This window comes from Taeniopygia guttata, chromosome 18, assembly GCF_048771995.1.
Source record: "Taeniopygia guttata chromosome 18, bTaeGut7.mat, whole genome shotgun sequence".
Lineage (NCBI taxonomy): Eukaryota > Metazoa > Chordata > Aves > Passeriformes > Estrildidae > Taeniopygia > Taeniopygia guttata.
In genome coordinates this window covers 7489282-7515720 of record NC_133043.1, presented here as the reverse complement: position 1 = coordinate 7515720, position 26439 = coordinate 7489282, and positions in this window count along the sequence as shown.

Here is a 26439-nt window from a genome sequence, read left to right as displayed (position 1 = left end):
AGGGGACACAGTCTCAAGCTGCACCAAGGGAAATACAGGTTGGATATTAGGGAAAAGTTTTTCACAGAAAGGTGATAAAGTTCTGGAATGGCTGCCCAGGGAGGTGGTGGAGTCCCCATCCCTGGGTGTGTTTAAACCAGCCTGGATGTGGCACTGGGTGCCAGGGTTGAGTTGAGGTGTTGGGGGTGGGTTGGACTCGATGATCTGGAAGGTTTCTTCCAACCCAGTGATTCTGTGATTCTGTGAATTCTGTGGAAGAGGACAAGCTGCCAGCAAGGGACTCACTGCGGGGCAAGGGTGTGACATCAGCCCCAGCTGCAGGGTCCCTGCCCACAGGAATGAGCAGCTGAAAGGATTCATTGCAGTAACCCCAGTGCTCTCTAACAGGGAGGAAATACTTCAGGAGTCATCAGATACCTGGCATTTTTAATGGTGCATTTTAATGGTTCTATGGTTTTACATTTTGTTTTGGATACCAAAGGCCTGATTTTTTTTCCCTATTTATTCCAAGAAAAGTAGGACTAACCCAGCTGGTCTGGTCAGGAGGGTGCTTCTCTCTGCCACCAAAAATACTCAAATGGAGGCAAAAGCCAAAGCTACAATTTTGTGTGTAAAACAAAATTTAAAACTGGAGAGGACAGCAAACAGCAATTAGTATTGCTAATGAGAGCCTCTGTAAGCTTTTTAAACATAACTATAATATATTTAAAATCTGACCCTAAAGAAAAAAAAATCTGGAGTGGGCTAAGAATGTCAGAACAGATGTTGTTCCTCCTCCCTTCAGAGAAAGATTTGCCAACCATTTTGAAATGAGATTTTGCTGAGCTCAGTGTAATTCTATGAAAAACTCCAGGTGAATTGAAACAGCCTTTTCCCCTGGAAGCTGTTCCAACAGCTGAGCTCCCTGAAGGACCAGCTGTGGCTCTGGAGCCTGGCCATAGGCAGAGAGGCAGAGGGACAGTGCTTCTCTGCTCACAGCCCCTGGGCCAGTCCCTGCAGGAACATTTTTCTCAGACCCACCTTGACAAACTTGGGTTTGAGTTTTTTGGTTGGTAGTTGTTTTGTTGTGTTTTTTTTTTTTTTTTTTCTCCTGGCTCCCTGCCCTCAAATACAATTTTCATGTACAGGATCAGTGGAAGGGACAGATCCTTCTCCTGGCTGCATTAGGGGCTGAGGAACTCAATCCATGCCTGGGGAAGAAGATCAGGAGTTAAGCCTGGTCTCCAGCAGCCCTGCAGGGATCACCGGGTGTGCTGTGTCCTCTTCCTCCTCCACACAACCCCTCAGCTCCTTCCCACCCCCTTCTGGGACTGGAATCCCATGGAAAGAAGCAGAAGAGTCAACTCAGCCCCACCAGAGTCAGCAAGGAGGGTCTCAAAGAGCAAGAGCCCATCAGAACAAAGCTTTGCAGCATTTGGCTTGCAACAGAGAGGAAGAGAAGTATAGATCCATCCCGCAGAGGGAATTTAAATCCAAAGTGGGGTCTCAGTTCAATTCCACCTTCACCCTGCCAGGGAAGCTGCCCACAAGCCGATTACAGAGGGGGTGGATGGTCCTGGCTGCATCCTTCCAAAGGCAGCTGATCCATCCTCCTTCCCAGGAGAGCTTTCTGCTGGAGGCCCGGAGCTGCTGCAGGTGTTTTCCTCCAGCCCAGCCAGATGTGGCTCAGAAAAAGCAGATTTCAGTGTGCCCCGGGGGGTTCTGCTGCATGGCCGAGCCCCTGACCCGGGGTCCTGCGGTCATTTCTGCTGCAGACAGCTCGGGCAGGTCTCTGCTGTCTTCGTGATAATATTTGCACGGTTCCAGTTTGAGCTGATAAAATAATCCATGGTTTTAAGCTTTCAGGGCTGCCAGCAAATATAAGAAATAGGTAGGGCTTATTTGCCAGAGCATTCAGCATTTGCTACGGAGGTTTCACTCTTTCTCCACCCAAGATACACAGGAAGAAAAACACTGATAGCGAAGATTTAATCGTTCCCATGCTTAAAGACAATATGCTTTTTAATGCCCAGCAGTACCACCTTGGGAGACATTTTAATGCCAATTACAGCTTTCATTCCTCAGCACTGCCCCAAAACCCCCCTTTTCCCATCACAAACCCTGACGCAACGAGCCCATCTGAGCAGGGCCAGCCCTGAAATTTCCATTTCTCCAGCGAGACCGGCCCCGATTGTGCTCCCAGACTCTCTTGTGATGTTAAGGGCGATAGATAAAAATAACTCCGACTCCATTGTTCCGCTATTTATACACTGAAAAGTCAACAGCAGAAAGGCGAGCAGCCCTTGGGCTGTGCGGGAGCTGCTGACCCTGTTCTTGTCCTTGGCGGTGCCACGGGGGCAGCACCGCGGGGCAGAGGAAATCAGGCTGCTCCGAGATAAAACAACAAAAAAAAAGGCTTTTCAAAAGCCCAAAGGGCAGCTCAGCCTGCAGCTCGAAGGGTAAAGAGCCCCATCGGGCCCATTGTGTTCCCAATGGCCGGCAAGCCCCTGACAAAGGCTGGGGGCAGCCCGGGCCGGGGGCTGCGCTCGGGGTTTGGGCTCCGGAGCGCGGGGCTGGGGAGGCGATGAATGGGAAATCATAGAAAATCTCCCTCCGGAAGAAACAGATGGGTCTGAATAGAGATGCAAAGCGACCCTCATCCCAGGGCCATCAAAGAAAACCAGTCGCTCCAGACCTAAAGTCGGGATGATAATGGGGCTTTTCAGGGACGTAAAAACGGAATTTCCTCCTTGCCGTGAATTAGCCGCAGGAAACAAAACTCTTCTGCCAAATCTAGCTTCGCAAAGTGCCCCTGATTAACTAAGCAACAGTTTTAAGTTGTCATTTTGGTAGGGAAACCAAATGGTTTCCGTGGGTTTAGTGCGGCAAAAGGGACGGGCATGGGGTGAGTGGTTCTGCAAAACAAAACAAAACAAAACAAACCCCAAAACAACAAACAAAAAAATCCCACTTTTTATTTTCTAACAACTTATACGTCTCCTTTATCCGAACTACTAATCTCATAACTTTCTTAAGTTATTATTACAAAATATCCAGCTATAACATTAACTTCTCTTATTTTAAGTTTCATGCTAAATAATCCCTCATTCAACTACACTTCCTTCACCTTCACACTCTCAGTATCCAAATCCAAACTCGGAAGAGAATTCTTTCACAGAAGAGTGTCCAGAGAGACAAAGTGACCAGCCAGGGACATCTGCAAGGTTCACTGGGAACAACGCATCACCACAGTGAGAATTAGGCTGCAAAATTAATTTTAAGAAACAGAAAATATGTTCAGCTAAAACAAGCACCGTTCAGAATGATGGGATGAGCTCTGTTCATTTACTTTGAAATTCTCCATTAACTACTGCACGCTAATTATCTTCCTTTCTGGGATTGGGCTTTTATTTTTTTTTTCACACTGGAAAATTTTGTTCATCTTAAAGCCAAATAAACGCCAAGAAAAACCTGCCACCCGCTACATTTATGATCAAAATAACCATTTCTTTTGATAAGTTCCTGCAGTTACAGTGGCCCAGAGAAAATATATTCAGCGAAGATCACTCACTGCTGAATACTTTCCTCACTTCTTCCCTCAAACCGGCGATGTCTTTTTTTTTTCCCCCTTGTATAAACAGGGTACTTTTTAATGGGGTAATTTGTACTACAAACTCCTGAAAACATGTTTTGATTTTATTTTGCTTTTTTGTGATTCCTAAAGCCCTAGTTTTGAAACACACACAGATAAAAGCGCTGTGAGGATTTTATTTCTGTGTCTCCAGATTGCTCACTAGAGAGCCAAAAGTCACTCCTCGCCTCTCAATCAAGGCCCGAGCAAAATTTAGACCCTTGCAGAGATAATCAGACTTGTCAGGTTACTCTAAAAGGCAGGAAGACCTGGGCCAGCATTTTCCAAAATGCTGACATTACAACCTCCAGATTCTGCAGACCTTTATGTAGGATTTAAACACTAATTTATCTGTAGCAGAGGAAAGTTTTACACTATTTCTAAGCAAAGCAGAGTGGAATAAAAGAGTGATTTGTTGCTCTAGGAAGGTACCAACCGAAAAGGTGTGAAACTGAGTTATGTGGGCTGGGACAGATCCTCTGCTCTCCTCCAGCCTGGCTGGGCTGGTGGCACTTTGTCACCCCGTTGTCACTTCACACCTCTCATCCCACCAGTCTTCATTTGCCCTCCTCACCCATCTGCTCCCTCCGACACCAGCAGGATGGATGGCACACACAGGGGCTGTCCTGGGGTGACTCTGTGGTGCTCATGTCCCCATTCTCTTTAGCCCAGAAATAAGTTCTGCACCTTAAAGATTGGTTCTGAGAGCAAAGGTGGGAGAAGAAGAAGCACACAGTTCATTTTCAGAAATCTTTTCCCCCAACGAGTTGGGGAGGGGCTGCTTGAATTTGCTTTCTAGAGGAAACACCTTTTGAGGTTTTTCTCCCAAAATTGCCCTTAAACCAGGACAGGGGGTCTCTGACCGTGTTTTCTTCCTGCCATTTATTTGAGGCATCTAATCTGGGATCCTTGCCCAGTGCAAACAGCCATACAAAGCCACCCTGTGCTTCCAAAAAAGCAGGGTTAGGGGGGAACATTTCAGGCCTGCATGGCTAAACATCAGGATTTTAAGCATGTGCCTGGATGGTGCTGTTGGATCACTGTTTCCATGGTTAAACTCTGGATTTGGGCTGCCTCCACTTGGAGTCATCCCAGGAGAAAAGGAGTTTGGTTTTTGGGGAGTGCAGAGCAGCTGCCACCCCACTGATGGGAACATTGTGGGGTCCAGTGTCCCAGCTGGAGGGACCCTCGCCCTGCCTTCCACCCTCTGCAGGTAACCTGAAACTAGAGACCCAAAATGGACACACAGAGGCAGAAATAGAGGTTTTAAATCTGAAAAAACACAAGTCCTGCCTCCCACCATCATGTGGACACCCCAGTTCTGTCACTAAGCACCTCAAATTTTGACAAGTTTTTAACTTCACTTCCTGTGGACATCCTCTACAGGAATAACCAAACTACATCAAAGAAAAAAATCTCCTTGGGTAGTCTTAAAATGTGCTTTTTTTCTTATTCCTCCAGGGATCCCTTCAGCTCTGTCATTCCCCAGCCATAATCCAGTGCATGTGGCCTTTGGAAAAGTTATTCGCAAAACACAAACAGGCTTCTGGAAACACAAAATGCAGTATCTGAACCTTGCTGGAAATGATGTAACTTTTCTAACTAGTTTTTAATTAGTTGTTTTAACTAATTATGGGCAGTGCCCACCTTAAGCCAGCACTAGTGAAGTTCCTTCACGGGCCCTTATTGTTGTTTTGATGATTAAATCACCAAAATCTTACTTTTGTTCAAACTAACACAGACAAGCTTCAGTAAAAAAAAGCCAAAGTGAGTTGAAGATTGGGCATCTGACATCTTAAATTTATGGTGCTTCAAGGACATTGGAGTAACCAGGAGACACAGAGAAGATGAAGGCCTGAAAAGCTGGAGACTCCCCATCTGGGAAAAAGGTGATAAAAATACAAAAGAATGTGGAGCAAAGTACCACGGAGAGTGAGCAATCAATAACCAGTAGAGGATGAAATACTCATTAATGAAGATAATTATGTAACTTAGAACCAGCAAAAATCAATTTATTTGTTTGTTAAAAATGTATAAACAAATTAAAAAGTTTTGTATCATCATCTGTGTGGAGGTGGAAGTTTGTCAGCCACACACACCCCTCTTGGCCAAAAATAAAGTAGTGCCCTACTCTCTAACACTAAAAAGACAGTTTAGGGAGTTTTGTTTATCCCAATGATTTTGGAGGATTTGGGTAACAACCTCAGCCTGACATTGATCTTACCTAAAATCTAATATTCACCATTAAAGATGATGCTGGACCTGGGGCTCCTAACTAGAGGGAAGAGGAGGAGTAGCTGGACAAACCATAAAGTAAAAGGTTGTAAAAAGCCATCCCAACTGGGCCCAGTACTTCTCAAAGGCCAAAATGAGCCTTTCCCCCTTATTAGGCACCCATCTGTGTCCCCCAGCTCTAATTAAGCATCTGCTCTGCAAGAAGCTAACAAGTTCTTGTGCTGGTAATCCCGAGCAGCTTGGCAGCATTATTTATAACACAGCCAGGGCGAGCCCTGCTCCGGCCCAGTCACTCCATTGTCAGAGTGAGATGTAGCTCTATCATTATTTTAGCAGACATATAAAATATAATCCAATTACATGGCGGATACGTGGAATTCCCAATGATTTCAGAGCACGCTGCCTTATTCAGGATGGGGGAAAAGATTTAAAGAGACAGGTTGTCACCGGGCATCAAAGGATTTGGGGTGATATTTAGGATAACAGTTTATAGACATGGAGCAAATCCTATTATAATGCCACATGGCCATCAGGCTGTCACAGTGGCTGGTACAAAGTGCATGTCTGGGCAAAGATGCCAGCCAGGAGCGTGGTCACCTCCGAGGTGTGTCCTGTGTCCAGTTGGAACTGGCAGGTTTTGTGTGCAGCACCTGGACAGCCTCTGTGTCACCCTCAGCTCTGTGGTGTCCTCCTGCCAGCTGGACCCAGGGCTATGGAGCACCCTGAGCCTAAAAGGGCTGAATTTGGGTTTACCCTGCAATTCCTCAAGGACAGGGTGTGGAAAGAAGGGAGCCAGAGGAGTGAAAGTGGGCATTCACCAGAGCTTGGGTATTGGAAATGCAGGCGAACCCAATGGGAAGAAATGACGATGTCTGACTCAAGTCAGAAGGCTGAATTATTTCTTTATTATAACTATGCTAAAATACATTAATATACTGTATAAAAGGAGGATACTAAAACTACATACTACTTTTTCTGACTCTAACACAACTCGTGACCCTCTCTGCAAGTCCAGATTTGCTTTTTTGGTGATGAGGGAGAACAATTCAGTGTCTGGATTTTCTTTTTTGGTGATGAGGGAGAACAATTCAGTGCCTGGAGTTTGTTGATTCACATGTATCTGCCCAAGGATTTCCGTGATATCCATCTTGGGTCATTCATGCCATGATCAGCACCTGGGGTTTCTGTATCTCCCCAGCCATGGCCCATCTCCTGGCGAGCTGTATCTTCTGACTTGTAAATCAGTTTCCAAAATACACCCAGTCTCACCTGCCAGGGTGGGGGGGAATCCTAATACAAACATGTATATTCTAACAAATATTCAATATCACATATATCATGTTAGAAATGGCATGAATTATATCTACTAGACATAACAGGTTTCAAGCTCTCTTGTCCCTCCTCAGCAGCTCCCACCTCTGCTCACCACCCACCCCTCACACTTGTATTTTGGATCCCTGCTCCTCGATGGGACCCTGACATGGTGTCACCCATGCAAGGTGATGCACACCGAGCTGCCACCCCACTGTGGCGGACAAGGATTAAAGGAATGATAAAAATCAATTTGCTGAACAGGAGATACTTTCCTTGGTGTGCAGTCCCTAGGGAGCTGGGAGGACTAGCAGCATACAAATAAGGAATACAAAAAAGTCCTGGGTAATTTATAAAACAAAAGAGATTCATTAGTGCCTGAAATATCCAGCACAAACGGAAGCCCGGCCTTGCTGCTGCCAGCCTGTAAGGAGAGTGAGGATGTCTGTGACTTACAGGAGTGACAAGGGTTGCTTTTTTTTCTTTTCTTTTTTTAAATACATGTTAATCCAGCTGGTGCAGCGACAGGAACACCCACGTCATCCTTCCCTGGGGAACTCCTGCAGTATTTCCACCTCCTTACTCAGTCTCCTGTGAGGAGATCCACAAAAGCAGACAGAGCCCCATGCCCAGGTCACAAACCCCAAAGCTCCAGAGGATTTTGGGGCCCAGCAGGGCCGTGCTGGGGTGAAGGAGGTGCAGTGATGTGGCAGCAAGGAGCAGCTCCAGCAGCAGTGACAGGGACATCCCCTCAGCTGCCAGATGGGTGCAATAAAAGGCTCATTAATGGGGATCGTTGGACCTCAATTTCAGAATGCTGGATGAAACCTCCTCAGTAAGTATCATTATTATGGCGCTCTCAATCAAGTCAAGCAGCTTTATGACAAAATCAAAAGTTGTGATCCGAGCAGCAGAGGGATGGGGAAAGCAGCCTATTTATTTTGCTTTGGGTTCACAGCAAGGACCCAGCAGCTGCCAAGACACAAGAATGATGGTCACATCCCCCAGGCAGCTGGGGACAGCTTTAAATGTCATCACAGCCCTCTGCCCTCTCAACCTCAGACCTCTCTGGGTCTACAGTGGGATTATGCAGATACCATTGTGCTGGTCTGTGGCTGAAAAACAAGAGGGAAAAACCTCATGGAATCATTAAGATTGTAATAGTTTGCTGAAATTATCACTCCCAACTGTAAACCCAGCACGGACAAGTCTGCCACCATGTCTCTAAGCACCACATCAACACATCTTTTAAATCCCTCCAGGGATGGGGACTCCACCATTTGCCTGGGCAGCCTGTGACAGGGCCAGACCACTCTTTCTGTGAATACATTTTTTGCACTAACCAATCTAAACCGCCTCTCATAATTTCCTCTTGCCCTGTCCCTTTGAGAAGAGATCAACCTCCACTTGTCTCCTATCAGGGAGCTGTCAAAATGAGAAGATCCCCACTGAACCTCTTTTTCTCCAGGCTGAGCCCCCCCAACTCCCTCAAGAGACCAAACCCAGCCAGACCCATCCAGGGATGTGAACAGCAACATCCCAGCCACGTGCTGGGATCTTCCTACAGAGCACTTCATGCTGCATTTACTCCTTAAAACTTCTTCCAGATACTTTTCCCCATCAAAACCCTTCTTACTGATTTGCACTCCCCTATCTCCATAACCTTTTGCTATTTTTTGTTCCACGTGTGGCAGTTCTGCTCCACTGGACTCCTCAGAGCTGAGGTGCCACCAGAGAGAGCTGGTGCATGCAGCAGGAACTCCCAGTCCTCAGCCCATTCCTTGGCCCTAGGTCTGATCTTTCTGCTTCTCCTTGGTGTGTAAGGCACCTCCAAAAGGAGGAGGAGCAGGGTGGATGATGATCAGGCTGCTGGAGGGGGGTAACTCAGCCAGGCTGGTGCCAGCTGGGATGGCAAAATCCAGCAAGAAGCTGAGACGTGGGGCTGCAGAGCTGACTGGCAGGGAGGGAAGGAGATCAGAAGATCACTCTCTGAAGAATTAGGATCCTAATCTGCCTTAAACTGCTCAGCACTGCCACGGGGCCCTCCTGAGGCAGCAGCTCCTCTCATCCCATCCACAAGGACAAGCAGATGAGGCAGAGCCTGGCATGGGGCTCACAGCCACAAAACAGAGGCTGGCAAAGTAAAGATCAGCCTCAATTAGTCTTTACCCTTCATTATGCAGTTTGCTGTCGCCTGGGCTCATTAAAAGCCAGCTGCAGGTAGGAGGAAGCATCAGAGGGATTATCCAAAGCAGCTGTGTGAGGAGATCTGATCTCTCTTGGCAGCAGCAGGAACGAGCTAAAGTCTCTTCCTGCTCCTCAGAAACTGCCCAGTGAGGACAGGGTGATCCTGCTGCCCCTGCAGCATCACCTGGGAGCAGGAGCAGCCACAGCCTCTTCCCAAATGTGCTTCTCATCTCTTTTAGTGACATTTATGGCACCCAGGAGATACCACAGCCCAGAGCAAGGCTGAGCCCTGAGCTTTTGAAAATCCCAAGGCACAGGCACACAAGGGAAAAGTGAGTCTGAGCCTCTGGCTAAGCACCCTGAGGCTGCCAAAGGCATTCTGGTAAGGGATGAGGATGGCATTTCCAGGCTGACCCCAGGGAAACAGGGAAGCCTTGCAGGGAATCACTGCTGCCACAGGGGACCACACTGGACATCCTTGCCTGTGGACACTGACACTGTGGGACACTGTGGGGCTTTTGTGCTTCCTCCAGGGCTCTTTGATCCCAGCCAGATTCCAGCAGACACCGGGTGCCCAATCCCTCAGCTGTCGCTGCAGAAGTTTGGAAAGGAACATCTGTAACCTGGGCCAGAGGGGATGGCAGGGGACAGTTCTGGGGCCTGCTGTGTGCTCCTCTCACAGGGAGTGGCCAGCTTGGAGCTCAGAGCTGTAAAACTCCATGATCATTTCCTTCATCACTTCTTCCACCTGGGAGCAATCTCCTGCTGTTGGAAAACATACCAGTTTAAAATTTTTTGTGTAACTTTAGTCAAGGGGTTTTGTTTGCCTTTGCACCGGGAAAAAGAATTTAAAAGTTTCTTTCTAGGACATTGTTCCACCAGGTGGGGTCTGAAGAATTCCCACACCAACACACTGGGAGTAGCCCAAAAGATAAAGGGACATCAGGGACATCTACAACATCTACCCCAGCCTCTGCCTCTGCAGGGTTGGAGAAATCTCCTCTGAAAATACTGATAAGAAAATGAAGGAATGAAGATCTAATTAACATCAGAAGGGAAGAAATCCAGATCCAATAGGAGACCAAATGCTAAGAACTACTTGGGACCAATGAACACTGACCCAGTTTGTTCTTGTGGGTTTTGACAGTATAAAATATCTGAAAAATCGAGTTAAAACCCAGTTAAATCATGTGTCACAAAACAATTCTCTGTACACTCAGGCTATGTGCAGATGAGATGATTTCTGTGGTACATCCTGGCCAGAACAACATCCTGACCAGATCATAAAGCAATGCCTTGACTGCCCAACTTTAAAAACGTTATTGGAGGGTTTTTTGTGTTTTGGTGCCAGTGCCACTGCAGCCTGGCTGCTCGGGGGGACCTTTCCAGCCCAGTGCAGCTGTTCCTCCTCCAGCACTGCTCAGCTGGAGCTCAGCTCTGTGCCACTGAGCACTTTGACTCTTCCCAACCCTCGGCATTGGGCTGCTGCTGCAGGGTGCCAGTGGGAAAGGCACGTTCCCAAAATACACTGAAATCAAAACCACACAGTCCCTGCTGTGCAGCAAAGAGGAGGAAGGGAGTCGGTGAACAAATATTTGCCTGGCTACTCTGCTTTCTAGCACAGAGAGTCTGAAGAAGCAAAAGCCCAGCTTTCCAGTAAAGCTCAGCCCACTGGTGCTGCCCACACTCCAAAACTGTGGTAGCTTGGTAACTTCCCAGTGTTTGGTCTCATTTTTCTATTGAAGCAGCCAGCAGAATAAGGGGAAGGAGGTGGTTTCAGAGCCAAACTGCTGAGTAATAAATCAGCCAACTCCTCCTTTGCTGCTCCAGGACACCGAAAGTTGTGCCAACTGCTTTTTCTCTCAGCACTGTTGGTTTTACACCCACTCCAGAAGCCCCAGGACTGTTCTCACCGTCTGTCTGGGGTCACATCTGGAGCACAGGGCAGAGGGCTGTGCTTGCAGAGCAGCCAAGATGGGCCCCAGGCACACATTGTCCCCTGGCTCAGGAAAGCAATTCCTCCAGCAGCACTGGTCTCCTCTGTGTCCTGTCTCACTGCTTGGCATTTTATCCCAGGCAGTTTGTGGGTTCAGCCCCTCAGCAGGCACTAAAGGATCCAGAAGGGAGACAGATGGGAATGTCCTGACCATGGGAAAACTTGTGAGACCATCCTGAATGTGAGACCATTCATCACTTAGAGAACCGTGGTGGTTTCTAGCTCTGGTGCCCAAAATGTCATAATGTGGCTGTGTTTTCTGCTTGGGTTTGAGATCTTTTTCCCTGGGTGGGTGCTCTGATGTTTCACACTGCCTGAATCCACTCTGCAGCCCTGCTCAGTGGGGTTTCTCCCTGTTCAGGTCTCTTTCCTTTACCTGCTCTGCAGCCTTTATGAAATGTGTAGTTAAAATCACTGAGATCTGACTCTTTCAATCACATCCCAGTGGAGCAAAGCCCTGAGCTGAGCAGGGAATAGGGAAGGCTTGACAACCACTCTCAGCTGAGCACAAGGAGTACAATCACCTAAGCCATGCTTCTTTAGGCCCTAGTCTAAAAATAACACAGAAAAGCTGTAGAAATAGGAGCTCTAGTAGTTTTTAGGCTGAAACAAGTGTAAAGTCCTGATGTGAATCCTTGCTCTTGCTTTCCTGACGTGCTGACATTCCCCACCAGCCCTCACCTCTCCCAGCCATGACCACTCTGCTTTGCCAGCTGCTGGCACCAGCCAAGGAAATTCCAATGTCTGTGGCAAACTCCAGCTCAAGGAACAGCTTGTTTTCCACTGCCCAGAGCCTGCAGCTTTAAATGTGGCCCCAAATTTGGAAACAGAGCCCTTGTTTTTCATGGAAAGCCTCAGCCATCTTCACAAATTCCACTGCATCCAGGCTGTGTCACAGCATGGTGCTGCCTACGACCTGCCCAGGTGCAAAATAAAAATGAGAAAAGGAGCTTTGTAAGAGGAAGGCAGCATCATTGGGCTGTTCCTTTGCTTCTTTCATGTCCTAGGCAGGGAGATGGAAATATTGCCAAGATTTTGACCTGCCCCAACCCCTAGAAACATAAGGCTGGTTACAAAAGCAGCGACTCAGTCTGCCCAGCAGCCGTGGCTGATGCAGATGAATCCTCCACTGCAAGGAAGAAGAGCAAAATCCCAGCTCCCTGCCCAGAGTGGCACTCGGGGACAGCTCTGGGAGTCTGCTGACAGCCACCAGCCTCACCTGTGCTGAAGGAGAGGGAAGGAGAACCGCTGGAGGTGTTCTGTGCATCATGCCATGATAAACGAGGGGAAAATGATAAATAAGGGAAAGACTTGCAGAGTTTCCCCTCCTGTATCAAAACCCTCACTGCCCCTGCTCTTCTGTCACAGCTGGGAGAGGAAAAGCAGCAGCAGGAGTGGGAATGATGCAGGCACACACCCCCGAGCTCAGTGCTGTGCTCCGGGCACCCAGTGGCACTCGGGAGGTGGCAGAAGGGCTCTGCAGCCCCACCACCCCTGCAGGACAGCCCGGGGCTTCTGGCAGCAGCAGGAGCTGCATCCACCCAGCACAGAGATGCTAACTGGGTGTGAGAGAAGGGAGGAGGGAGAGGAGTGAAGAAAGGAAAGGGGGCGGGAAAAAATCCTGAAGCCCCAAATGAATGGGAAAACACAACAATTCAACGCAGGCGGGATGAAACCAGCCCAGTACAGCGTTGTCCGGTTAAACTCGCAGCCCTGTATTATTCCCAGCTCGCATTAAGTAGCTCTGTAGTGTTAGTGCTGTTCTTGAAAGATAACTTCACCTTCGACCCCTTAAGCTCCGAGACACTCCTAAAAGTACCAGCATGTTATTACCAACAGAAGAGCAGTGTTAATGCTGAAATGCTCTATCCCCTTCTCCTCCCTCCTTGTCACTGCTGGATTTTAAAGCACAACGTTATTAAAAAAGAAAATATATGCTGGGGGTGCTCCATCCCCTTGCAGCATGTGGAGAGATCCCCTTGGGTCTGCACAGGGGAGGTTTACCTCCAGCTCTGGTGTCCATCCCTGCCTTCTCTTCCTCCAAGGTTTCTGCTGTTCCCTCCCCAGGGCAGGACAGGATGCTGGCCTGTCCCTCTGAGGGTGAGGGTGACACCACGGAAGGTCAGGTCACCTTCACACTCTTGAAAATATCCAAAAAATGCCCGAAATTCTAAGTGCTCGGAAGCTGCTGGCACAGCAGGGATGAGGTGCTGGTGCTGACCCTGCACAGGCTGGGCTGGCATGGGCTCCATCCCGGCATTTCCCAAATGCCAGGAGAAATCTCTCTTCTCCTTTTCCATCCTCCTTCATCATCATCAGCTGCCTCAGTTCTTCCAGGCTCTGCTGTTTGATGTTTGTGTTGCCTTCCTCAGACTGTGAAGTCTTTGGGGGCAGGAACAGGCTGTAATCTGTGTTTGTCAAGTGCCATGTAAACGGCTGGCTAAATGTGTTTGTTTTCAACCGCTTATTTGTTTTTCGAAGGGGTAGTTACAGGAGAGTACACAGCGGAATAAGCAATTGGTGCCGAGCTGGGAGAGGATGGCAGAAGTGCTGTGTCCCTGTGGAGAGAGGCAGATGGCACCAGTGTGGTTTCCCTCCTCCTTTCTTTCCCCGACTTCACAGCCAGGGAGGGCTGGGGACAGCTCCAAAGTCACCAAAGATGTGTCAAAGGGCCTTGGGCAGCATGAGCTGAGGATGCCACCAGGGCGAGGTCACCAAGGTGTGCTCCATGCCAGCCTCTCCCTCGGGATTTATTCCTGCAGGCTCCTCTTTCTGCAGAATCCACGTGGATTTGCACGCCCAGGGCTCATATTTCACTGTGTTCTCCTTGACAGCCATAGTGTCCTTCCCTTCCAGCCCCTCCTGCCTGCCTTGTACCAGGAATGGAACTGTAATCGCTTCCACCGCATCATCTGCGGGGCTTTGAGGGTGGAACTGAGAGCGGGACATCAGGAAACAGCCTGATTAAAAACACTTTGGGGAGGGGGCACTTTGCCTGAGGGTGACAAGGTCTCTTACACTTGAAATGAAATATATCCTTGTTGAAGAGTGGGAAAGAAAAGAGAAAAACTTTGGCCCCTGCGGAGGTTCAGAAGCCCTTAGGCTGTTGGTCACTGGATTCATGTACACTGTGTTTCAGTGCTTTAAAAAGTGCCTAAAAAAGCAAGATATTGCTACCCGGTGGACTGTAAGATATCCTATCACCAGCCAGCCATACACGGCGAGGATGTCATGCCATGGGGTTAGCAGCAGTATCATAGGCAAGGTAAAGATGCTTCATTGCATATATTAAAGGCAGCCCGAGCCCTAAATGCACCCTAAAGAAGATGGATCTCCTCGGGAAGCTGGGATCTATTCATCACAATCCGATTCCTAAGTGTCAATTAATCTTACAGCTTGTGGGTTGTTCCCCAGCCCTGACACATCTCTCACCATCCCTGACTTAGAAGAGTAATGGGAGACAGTGTTTGAGTATATAAAAGATAATTAATAGAAAACATCCTCCCTTTAAAAAACAGCCACCAAACCAACCTTTTAGTATAATACCAGCACTCATTTCCACCGATCCAGCTCGCAGCTTCTGTCATTTGGGGAATGTTAATTGCTCCGCTAGGAACTAAGTGTTTTAAAAGGGTGAGAAGGACCCTGTTAAAGTATGCGGCTAACACAAAAGAAATGGTGATTTTTTTAAACTCTCATTGTTCCCCTCTCAGCACCGAGCCCGCACCTGGCTCTTGCCCTGACATCACAGAAAAGCCACGGAGCCCCCGGCGCGGGGAGATGTAATGCAATGAGATAATGTTATTTTACTTCTAACGTAACTCGGGGGGAAATAAAGCATGTGGATGGAGCCTGTTGCTCGCAGGGAGCCATCCCGGGATACAGATGCTGCAGCAGGGCCAGAGGATGGAGCTGGGTTTGCTGCGTGCCACTGATGGGGAAATGCGAGAAGGAGACCCCCAGGGCAAGATTGGAGCATGGCAGGAAAAAAAAAAAAAAGGCCCGGGAATGGGGAAAAAGAAAAAAAAAAATTCATTTCCTATGTTAGAGAGTGCAGAGGCTCCCCAGGGGGAAGGGGTTTAGTGAAAGTATTTCCTGGTGAGCAAGAAGGATTGGGTGGAGCTGGGGTGGCTGATTTTTCAAAGGCACCCAAACATGGAATTTGGATTCCTTTTTCTCCAGGAAAAGCTGCTGGGAAAGGCAGAGAGGGGGTACCTGGATGGGTCAGAGCTGGGCTGAGTGTGGATGTGGCTCTGCAGGAAGGATTTCCTGGGAAGAAGGGTGGAGGAGCTGTGCTGCCACTCAAGGCAGAACCCATGAGCACAAATGTCTCTGCTCTGCCCCCATGGGAATTGAAAATATCCAAATCTGGCAGCATCAGGCCAGGATGGATCCTGTCCCTTTCTCCCCAGGCACATCTGTTCAGGCTGGGATATTTTGGCTGCCCCACAGCCGGGCCAGGAGCACTGTCCTGGTGCTGGAGCCTGCAGGGATGGAGCTCCGGCTCTCAGCTGTGTCCTGACATCTGCAAGTCTTCAAATACCAAATCGAGTCCAAATCTCGGCACAGAGCCCTGGCAGCTGTGGGGTGTGGGCCAAGGAGGACGGGGTGAACAGAAAAGAGCAGCTTTTTTAGTCCCTTTTATAATGGGCTGTAATTCCTGCCTGGAGGGGGTCAGTGAGAGTTCCTTTGGGTTTGTCCTTCCCTCCTTCTCTCCCAGCACCACAAAACCTTAGCGTGGATTCAAGGCTTAAAAAACACCTGAAACAAACCCAAAGGCCCGTGGAAAGATGCTTTCATGAGAAAGTCCATCGGGTCTTCTGGGATCCTTTGAGCTCTCTTGGCTCAGGCTGTTTTTGCTGAGTGTTCCTGGGGTGCTGATTCCCAAATTTCCACTGGGGGTTGTGAGAATGACACACATGATGAGGGAGAGACCCTCTGAGGGTCTGCAGCACCCTCTGAGCCTGCCAGGATACCCTCACAGTCGAGTCTTCAAACAAAATTGGAGATTTTAAAAATCAAAACTCTGTTTATAATCAACGATTTTCTCTTGCTTAAATACTCATTTGCTGAGAGTAAGGATTTTAATATCAACAGTTTTGACTCTAAGATCTTCTGCTTGCTTCACCCTGGTTTTTAAAACCCTGTTCTGAAGTTTCTTTCTACATTTTTTGGGTATGGACTAATAAACAAAATAAATAAACAAAAAATAAATAAACAAACTTTTAGTTCCTATGAACAGCTTTCCAGACAGCAAAGAAAGGTGTCCCTTTCCCACCCTCACCAACAGGAAAAAACGTGTACAGGGACAATCCTGCAGAGTAAAGCGCTGCAGCATCACCCTGCTGCAGCAGCAGATCAAACTCCCTGCTCTCCAAGGATGGGAGATACAGTTGTAAGTCTGGAAGCGGAGGCAGGAGCTGTCAGACCCAGTCAGGTTTCATCAGCCTGAATAAACAGGCTGTGAATCTCATAATTACAGGTTCCCCCTTAGGATTTTGGCACATCTCCTCCTAACCCAACCCTGGAAAGTGCAGAAGGTATAGAAATGAAACCTAATAAAGCCTAAATATTATCTCCCATATTCTGAGGCTCAGCAAAGGTTTGATTTACATTTCTAGCAAAAGGTTCTTGCATCTGGAGCAATGGCTTGTATATTGTATTTGTCTAAGATTATAGGTGCTTCATGGCATTTACTGGATCTTGTAAATATTCTGTAAAGCGCTATCGACAGAACAATTATGGGAGAGGAATAACAGGTTTGAATCAACCCCTCTTGGAAGGAAAAAAATGGATTTTGCCCTTTGCTGCTGCAAGTGATCTGCAACTCAGTAATGCTTAACAGCACATATGAGAAGAGCACTGTCAAATTGAAATCCCCTTGGCTGGTTTTTCCAAAACCTGGCCTCCCACTTCTGCTCCTGGGAAGGAGAACAATGCCTGGGAGATTCCAGGTCAGGGCAGATGATTCCAGGTTAGGGCTGTCCTGCAGATGAGAGCAGCAAACCTCACCCTGCTCGTTCCCAACCAAATCTGCACTCTGCCACCACAGATAATGTCGGAATCTGAGGTATTGATGATCCCAAGATTGTAGAAAGTCTCTGTCTGTCAGCCCCGCTGCCAAAGCAGAAGCCATAATTGGTCTGTGCTGTTTCAAGGTTGTTTATTCTGTTTATCTCTAACATGTTCTGCTGCCCTGCCGCAGCTCTGTCCTGCAGGGCAGCGTGTGGGGCTCTGCCCTCAGTGGGATGGTACAAACATTAAATACCACAAACTACCTGGGCTGGATTTACAATAACGTGCCAATATCTGTCACCTACGTTGGACAGTGTGTCCCCAGCCTGAACCAACAGAAAAATGCCAACACCACAGTGAAACATGGAGGGCATGAAGAAGGAGAAAAAGGACAAGACACACCCAATTTCCTCCATCTTGTCCCCTTTGGACCCCTAGTCTATGATCCTAAAATTTTCCTTTTGCACCCGTGCCACACTTAATTATTACTTCTATCAAACACTCAGAGCTTGTAACTCATCCTGTAAGATTGAAAACTCTTTTCCATGGACAGAGATCACAGCCAGTGTCTCTGGGGAAATCCTGTGTATCCTGTGAGTAGTTTGGGCAATCAGTCACTCCTTGTGGTGCTGGGAGCAGGGAGATATGAGCACCTGGTAAGTTTTATGACATTTAAACCAATGCAAATAGCAGACACCTCCTCTGAGTCAGGGATTAACTCCAAACTCCTCTGCTTTAATGATAAATATTTTGACTTAATGAGAACAAACTAACACCCTTTTTTGAGTTAGCACATCTATATTAGGGACACAATGCCTGCATCTGGCAGTGGCCAGAGGATGAAGTTTAGAGACATGAATCTCTCTGCCTGTTCCTCTTATTAATTCAATTTAAATGGATAAAAAAAAAGAACCTCCAATAGTTTAGACCACAACAGAGATGCATATTAATGTAAAGACCCTAGAGTCCCACTAAATTTGAGGTTGTGCTGGGCCAGGGGTTGGACTCGATGTTCCTTGTGGGTCCCTTCCAATTTGGAAAATTCTACAATTCTAGGAAAATCCACTCATGAGCTACAGTAGATTCTCAAGTGTTTGCAGCCTGGATATTTTCCACTGAGGTGTTTTGTAGCTAGAGCAGAAGCTGTGAGCTTGACAGAGGAGTTAAAGGATGGCATCCTTGGGGGTAAGGACTGAGTCAGGGTAGGTGAGTCCAGACCATGCAACAACCTCTATGGATTATTGGCCTATTTATTCATTTACTGCACCCAGAACTGGGCAGAATTACCTGAAGATGAGCAATAACTGAGCTCATCTGCCACTGCATTCCACCGAGCTCTGGCACAAAGCTGCTCAAGGAAAAGGCTCTGCTCTACTGCACCAAGGGCAGTAAAATGAATTTAAGAAGCAGGATAATTTTTTTTTTTTAAAAAAGAAAAATATAGGAGAAGTGAAAATCCAGTGTCTGGGATCACCCATTGCTGGTGACATTTCAGAGTGAGGGTAAAACCAGGGGAAAGCACCCAAGGAAGGAGAACTCAGCCTCTCCTGGGAAGCCCCACAAAACACAGCACTGAAGTGGAAACAGCCAAGACATTAAATACTCACTGAATTCCCAGCTTATCAGCCTTCCAGCACCCCCCCCCCCCCTTTAAAACAGATTAGAAAATCCTACCACCACATCAGTTTAAAACCTGTCAGACCTTTCTCCCCCCTCTGGCACAGCCAGGTGTGTCACAGCATTTGGGGTATCAGCAGCACCAGAATTTCCACAGGACCCCCCCCACCCCATGTCAAAAATCACCACAAACTGCTGTGTCCTGGGATATTTATGCAAACCAGGAGGCATGGCAGGATTTCACAGCAGGAGGACAAATTCATTTTGTAAAAGGTATTTATATAGTTCAATAGGTGTGTGCAGTGCTTTAGAGGTATAAAACATGAGATCCCTGCCCTGAGGGGCTTATAATCTAATAACATATACTAGGTAAATTAAAACATACATCACGAGGGCGATGAATGCCCAGCCCAGCCGAGACGGGAGGGCATTTGAGCCATATGACAAGGCAGAACTCAATTTTCATTTTAGATTTGTAGTTTGCCTTTAAACAGCCAGTGTTCCCTAACCCCCAAGCGAGGGAGAAATTTATCAACATTACATCTGGGGGGAGGGAGTGCTCCAACATGGGATCATTTATTAATTGTTATTTATTATCTGTTAAACAAGGACAGTGTGTGCAGCAATAGCATTCTTTTTTCTGGATTAATTGTTGCCGTGTAATTCCTAGGTCTTATATTTTTAGCAGCCCTGTTCTAGCCTAACCCGCTGAAAAGGGGGGAAAAATGGAACAGGCACTCACACAATTAATGTAATGAGAGTAATTAATTTGAAAATAATACCCAGGGGGTGGGAGGGTTAAGGCTTTCTTTTTAAAGAAATAAAAGTCGAACCAAAGCTCCCACGTCCCTCAGGACTCGGTGCTACACTGACTGCACTCGTTATGTTCACATTTGAATACTCATTCGAGCACATTTCTCATGCTGTTATTTCACCACTTCCTCAGCCCTGCATAATAGATGCAGTCATTGCCACTAAAGAGCCGCCTTTACCCGCAGAGGTGAGGAAGGAGACCAGAAACAGGCAGGGGGCAGAAATAAACTCTCCACACCAGCTCTCTCCTTGGGGCTGGCTCACTCCCAGCAAAGGAAAAATAAATAAAATCAGCAGCAAAGCACCAACACGCCGAGCAATCGGTGTCTGGGGTCCCTTTTCTCCAGGCAGGTGGTGGAGCTTGGCACTCTGCATCCCTCCTCTTCCTCCTGCACATCGCCCCAGCAGCTCTGCAGCTGCCAGGACCTGCTCAAGGGAGTGTTTGATTCCATTTTATGTGGCCACTTCTTGCTCTAAAGTCGGGGAAACACAACCCAGAGGTAACCATTGACAATGTCCAAGTGGCTCCACAGTCCCAAGACCAGCACGGGGTTCACCCTACAAGGAGGTGGCTCATGGTGGTGTGGTGAAAACACAGAGAAAACCTCACAGGGAACTTCCTGCTCCCTCCAGAGCCACCCAGCCTCACTGGGATGCTGTGCCCATCCTAAAGAAGCTCAGAGAGGTTTTTATTCCTTGTGCATCTGCAACAGGTAGCACCCAGAAACAAAAATTGGGTGATGGTGACAAGAAATTGCACAATGCTGGTGGCACCACCTCTGGCTGCTTCTCAGCACTCACCACAAACCCTGGGTTAGCTCTGAGGTGCTGCCTTCAGCCAGAGCATCCCAAATAAATCCTCAGCTCCCTGCTGGAATGGGAAAAGAAGCCTACAAAAAGCTCTGCTTCCTGGTTTTCTATTGCCACACATTTGCAACAGGGAATTCAGGACTGAAACCATTCATTTGACATTTCTGACAGGTTTTCAGAAATAAAGAGGGGCAGGTGTGGTGCTTGTCTGTGAGGCTGCATTTCTGTGCCCTCCATAAAGCACCTCGAGCAGAGGACAAAACCCGACATGACAAAGAGGAACTCCCCAGAGACCAGAAATTCAAACTTTTCAGAGGTCATATGAACTTCCAATTAATCCAACTTTTACTTGAAACTTAAAATTTGGCAAAGACACAGTTCTTGGTCCCAATCATGACAAAGCACAGTCTCACCCAAACCAGATCTGATTTTAACTAATGTTTGAAATCCTTATTTAGTGATTGTGCACTGAGTTATGTCATACAAAAAGGCAAAAGTCCCTGAAGGCTTTGCTGGATGTGAGCACTTCCACAGCAAAAGAAACACATTTTCATGGACTCTACAGTAATCTCATTGGTCATGCAGGCTTGGGAGAATGGAGAAGGATTTCTGTCTTCATTTGGAGCAGCTTGTGGAGGAGAGTCCAGGGTGGGGTGTAGACCTGGAAGTGTCTCCAAGGAGCTGGGCCTCCTTTGGTTTGTATCTTGATGACTGAGAAAAGAATTACAGTAGTGTAGAAGATGTCCCAAAATGGAAATTTCAGCTTTCTTGCCACCTCCACCAGGGATTTCATGTGGGGTTTCCAACAAGCTGCTGGATCACGTTGTGTCTGATTTTTCAGTTACTAGAATATTGGCATTTCTCTAAATTAGAGGGGAAGGGAATGAACAGAACATGATGGGGAATAAAAGTTTCCGAACAGAAGAAGAAGAAGAAGAAGGAGCACCCCAGGACTTTATGAAGTCATCAGTAAATTCCAACTCCCACACACTCAGGAACCTGTGTGTGGTGTGATGCACAACCACAGTGGTTTGATCAATGGGTGTTTGCTTTTTGTTAACTTAATTCTACAGGGAATTGCAAGGATGGCAACATCCTTGCAATCATCATCCCATCGGGAAGGGGTGAAGGGCAACTGTCTGATTTGTAATAAAAACCTCTTCAAGTGAAGTTAAAATCAGTGGGAGGGAGGGAGGAGCAAGCAGCTGAGGAGGCTGCTCATGCCCCTCAGTCCCTGCCCTGGCAGTGCAGGAGGGCACCTGGGTCTTTGCTACCTCCTTTTGCGGGTCCAGAAACCTCCACGTGGCTGGGAACAGCCCGTGGGCACCGGCAGGACCCCTCATGCCGGTGTTTTGCAGGGGCAGAGGTGGAGCAGGTGAAGGATGCTGAGCCCAGTGAGATCCACACCGGGGTGGGGACACATCACTTCTGCATGGGGAGGCGAGGCAGGGCCGTTCCAGCAGCTCTTTCTTTAGCAGCTCGGTGCTGCGTTTTGTTCGGGGGGTTAACTTTTTTTTTTTTTTCCTTTTTTTTTCTTTTTTTTTTTTTTTTTCCCCTCCGGTGTTCGTTAGCAGAAGTGACATTTCTGCGGACGGGCAGGCGATGACGGCAGCTAATGGCTCCCGGGCCCTCTCTCCGGTTTCCTTAGCAACTGCGGGAAGGGAAAACAGAACCTGTCAGATGGAAAATGTCAATTATAGCGGATGCGGAGGGGAGAGATGCTGCGAGCAGAGGAGGCGTGCGGCGGCGGGGGGAGCGGGGCCGCGGCGGGGAGGGGCTGCCCGGCAGAGGGAGGGTGACAGTGCTGGGCAGGAGATGGGGGCTCAGGGATGCAGGGCTGGGAGATGCAGGGCTGTGGGATGCAGGGCTCAGGGATGCAGGGCTGAGGGATGCAGGGCTGTGGGATGCAGGGCTCAGGGATGCAGGGCTGAGGGATGCAGGGCTGTGGGATGCAGGGCTCAGGGATGCAGGGCTGAGGGATGCAGGGCTGTGAGATGCAGGGCTCAGGGATGCAGGGCTCAGGGCTGAGGGATGCAGGGCTGAGGGATACAAGGCTGTGGGATACAAGGCTGAGGGATGCAGGGCTGTGGGATACAAGGCTGAGGGATGTAGGGCTCAGGGCTGAGGGATGCAGGGCTGTGGGATGCAGGGCTGTGGGATGCAGGGCTGTGGGATGCAGGGCTGTGAGATGCAGGGCTGTGGGATACAAGGCTGTGGGATGCAGCGATGCACTGCTTCACCCGCAATTTTGTCAGACAGTGGCTGAATGACCCCACACACACACACACCCAGCCGGAGCAGGGGGCTCTGAGGTAGAGATGAAAGCAGCGGGAAGGACATAAATCAGATGAACTAATAAATAAATAAGAGGGAGGAGGAATAAATAAAGACACGGGCGAGCTACGCCCGCATTCTGCCCGTGGCTGCTCACCCCCTCGGTGTGCTGAAGGAGAAGGAGAAGGAGAAGGAGAAGGAGAAGGAGAAGGAGAAGGAGAAGGAGAAGGAGAAGGAGAAGGAGAAGGAGAAGGAGAAGGAGAAGGAGAAGGAGAAGAAGGAGAAGGAGAAGAAGGAGAAGGAGAAGTCAGCTGCAGGAGCGGAGGGGCAGGAGCCGCTGACGCGGTGTTAATATTAATCACAGCCAGACAAAAGCAGGCGGTGCCGGCAGCCCGGCCTGGGGAAGGGGCTGCCAGAGCGATGTGGGTGCCCAGGGCTGCTCGCCCACCCTGCTGCTGTGCACCCAGCTGGCATCAGGCACGGGGATGTGGCACGGTGCCACGCTGCCAGCCAAAACCGTGGCAGGAGGCTGAGGATGAAATCCGGGCTCTCCTCTGCTGTGAACACCTGGGTGGCACAAAGCCAGCCCAGCCCCATCCTCGCAGCACCAGCAGCAGTGCTGGGAGCTCCTTCTCAGCACATCCTTCTGCCTCTGGCACCTCCCAGCAGCGTTTGGGTGCCTTTTCTTCACGCAGCTTCCCATCCCCACCTTGACTACACCAAAACACACCTGGTTTTAAAAGGGAGAGGGGAAAATCCAAAGCAGCAGCCACCCCAGCATCTCTGTGGGGTGCCTGGCATTTCCATCCAGCCCCTGGAACAGCAGCAGCTCCTGCTGCAGCACTAAGGGCACCCTGAGGACACCGGGGTTGTTGTTCGGTCACCTTGTGCTGACACCTCCCTGCCCGTTCCAAGCCTTCTGAGCAGGGAGAGTGCTAAATCAGCCTTTGCTCTCTTCACTTAACCACCATGCAGGCCTCCTTGTCACGCTGTGACGGGGGATTCGGACTTTCCTTGTCTTGACTGACATTGATATCCTGCCGGGAGGGAGGCAGCCGGCGGCTCCTGCGCCGTGAATGCTAAAGCAAGTGGAATAAAAGAGAAGAGCTACCTTGGGAAAGTGGTCACCTGCAGCTGGCTGAAAGAATGAGTTTATTCTGTTTTATTCTGTATTTTTTTTGGTTGTTTACTTGGATGGGGCAGGAAGCCTGCAGCTCAGGAGCAATGCTTTTTCTTGCCTTAAGAAATAAATGCCTCACCTTGCTGGGCACTTAACCTGCTCCATTTCTGAGATTTAACAGGCGGCGCTTGCCCATCTCTGCAAAGCCCTGCAACATCCTGAGGTGAAAGGAAATACCAGACCCTGCTTAGTTTTCCTCATCCTTTCCCCTAAGTGATGTCTCTGAATGGGAAAAGCAGCAGATGTGAGGCACAAACCAGAGGTACCCTGAGCTGGTTCTCTCTTAAGTCTCATCCTAACTCTGAAACCCAAACCTGGATCCTGGTTTGCAGAGCCAGCCCTCCTACCCTCCAAAGACCCAGCACCAAGGTCCATCATGTCCCTTCTCAGTCTCTGGGCTCAAAACCATTTCAGAGCAGATGATTTTTTAATGCTCAGCATGTCAAGGCGGTTTCACCTCTCTATTCCCTCTGTTCCCATCTGTGTCCTGCACTTTCTAAGTGTTTAATTGCAACAACAGGCTTCTGTAGGCTGAAATAATCACCCCACAAGAGCTGTCCAACTGAGGAAAGGGAGAATCTTTGCTGGAGCCAGGACAGCTCCAGGAACTGTCACTCAAGTTCACTTCTCCTGTGCTTTCCCTTCTCACGCTCATGGGTTATTTTTACATTTTCTCTTATGTAACCAGGTCAGGGTCTGCTCTGGTTTCCACTTTGTCTGAAGCCAAAGGGAAAAAACCCACTATGAATTCAAGTAATGGACTTCCAACTGATTGCTTTTCAAAGTGTCATCCCGGGTCTTTATCGTGGCACCTGGGTAGGAATAGCTCCAGCCTCTGGGGAGCCCTGGGGAATAACCAGCATGGTGTGAGCAGGGCAGCAAAAAAACCTCCAAATCGAGTCTAAAACAGCTTTAACCAGTCTCTGGCTACACAGTTCCTGTGTATGTGGGTTTCTGACCCTCCTGTGCCTTCCCCAAAATCATCCTTGAACCGAAGCTCCCTGGGCGTGCTGCAAGCACAGCTGTAGTGAACCCCTCGGTCAGGCAGGGCACTGGGCACTGCTGGGTGTGTGCCCAGCACCTCTTCTGCCCATCCCAGCACAGGATGCCCCTGGAAATGCCATCCATGCATTCCACGGGGGAGCAGGGACCACAGCCCAGGCCAAAGACACGTTTGCACCCCAAGGAGAAGATTTCCCAGCCTGGCAAACCATGCCACAGCTTCCCACAATGGCATTTCCAAAAGACTTTCTTTGAAAAACTTGGCACTGTCGATAAATCTTAAAGCAGCAATGCTCATCCCATCCATCCATCCATCCATCCATCCATCCATCCATCCATCCATCCATCCATCCATCCATCCATCCATCCATCCATCCACACTGAGCCAGTGGGGGACCCCTGGTGCTGCAGGGCTGTAAATATCAATTGTTCTAACCCCGCTCGAGCCTAATAGGCTCAGCAATATCTGCTGAGGAAAGGGCCTGACCCCGCTCGTCAGCAGTCATGACATGGAACAGCTATAGCATGTTCAGGGTATGCAAAAGGCTTAAATGCACATTTAATGGTTGTCAGGCAGCAGTTCCTATTAATATAAAGACAGTCACATCCCAGGGCTATGGAAAAAGAGCTGAAAAGCATGGAAGAAAAATGAATTTATTTCAATGGATGTTCGCATGATCAAGAAACGACTCAAACAGCTAAAGCTGCTCTGCTCCTGACACGCTGAGACATTGAAACTTGGATAATTAGTACAAAAGTTTCCTTGCCCATGTGACTCAGATCTTCAATTATTGACATTTGAGTTCATTATCGTTTATGCATTTTCTTTATTTGTGTTTTGCCCAGGAAAAAGCAGCGCAACTCAGGCAGATAATTTGTTGTTGCTTTGCATATCTGCTTTCCAGCATTAAATTTTTATATCTTCTCCATCAAAACCAACTGAACTACCAGCCCTCTCAGCACCCTAATTCCATAATACAAATAACTGCAACCTCCTCCCACAAAAGATTAACCCCTCACTATGTCCAGAACTCCCCCTTCCCATACATTTAAAATGAATAATCTGAAAATATTTACCACATTTCAAGACTTGGGCAGAAATCTCCCTCATTCCATTAAGTAAAATATAAATTTAAGGCAAAGCCAAAGCTGACATAATATTTCAGCTCTGAACTACTTTGTCCAGGAGTGGAAGTTCGTCCTCTCCTATCATGGTTAGGACAGACCTTTTGTAAATCTTTGTAAAACCCCAGTTTGCCTCTCCTCGCAGGCTGTGCAATGTTACTAATCTCAAAATTGATAAATTACGACCACAAAGGCAGAGCAGAGTCTTTTGCACGGACACAAGAAATTATTTCCATGTCACACGGAGTTTCCTTTTCCCTCCCT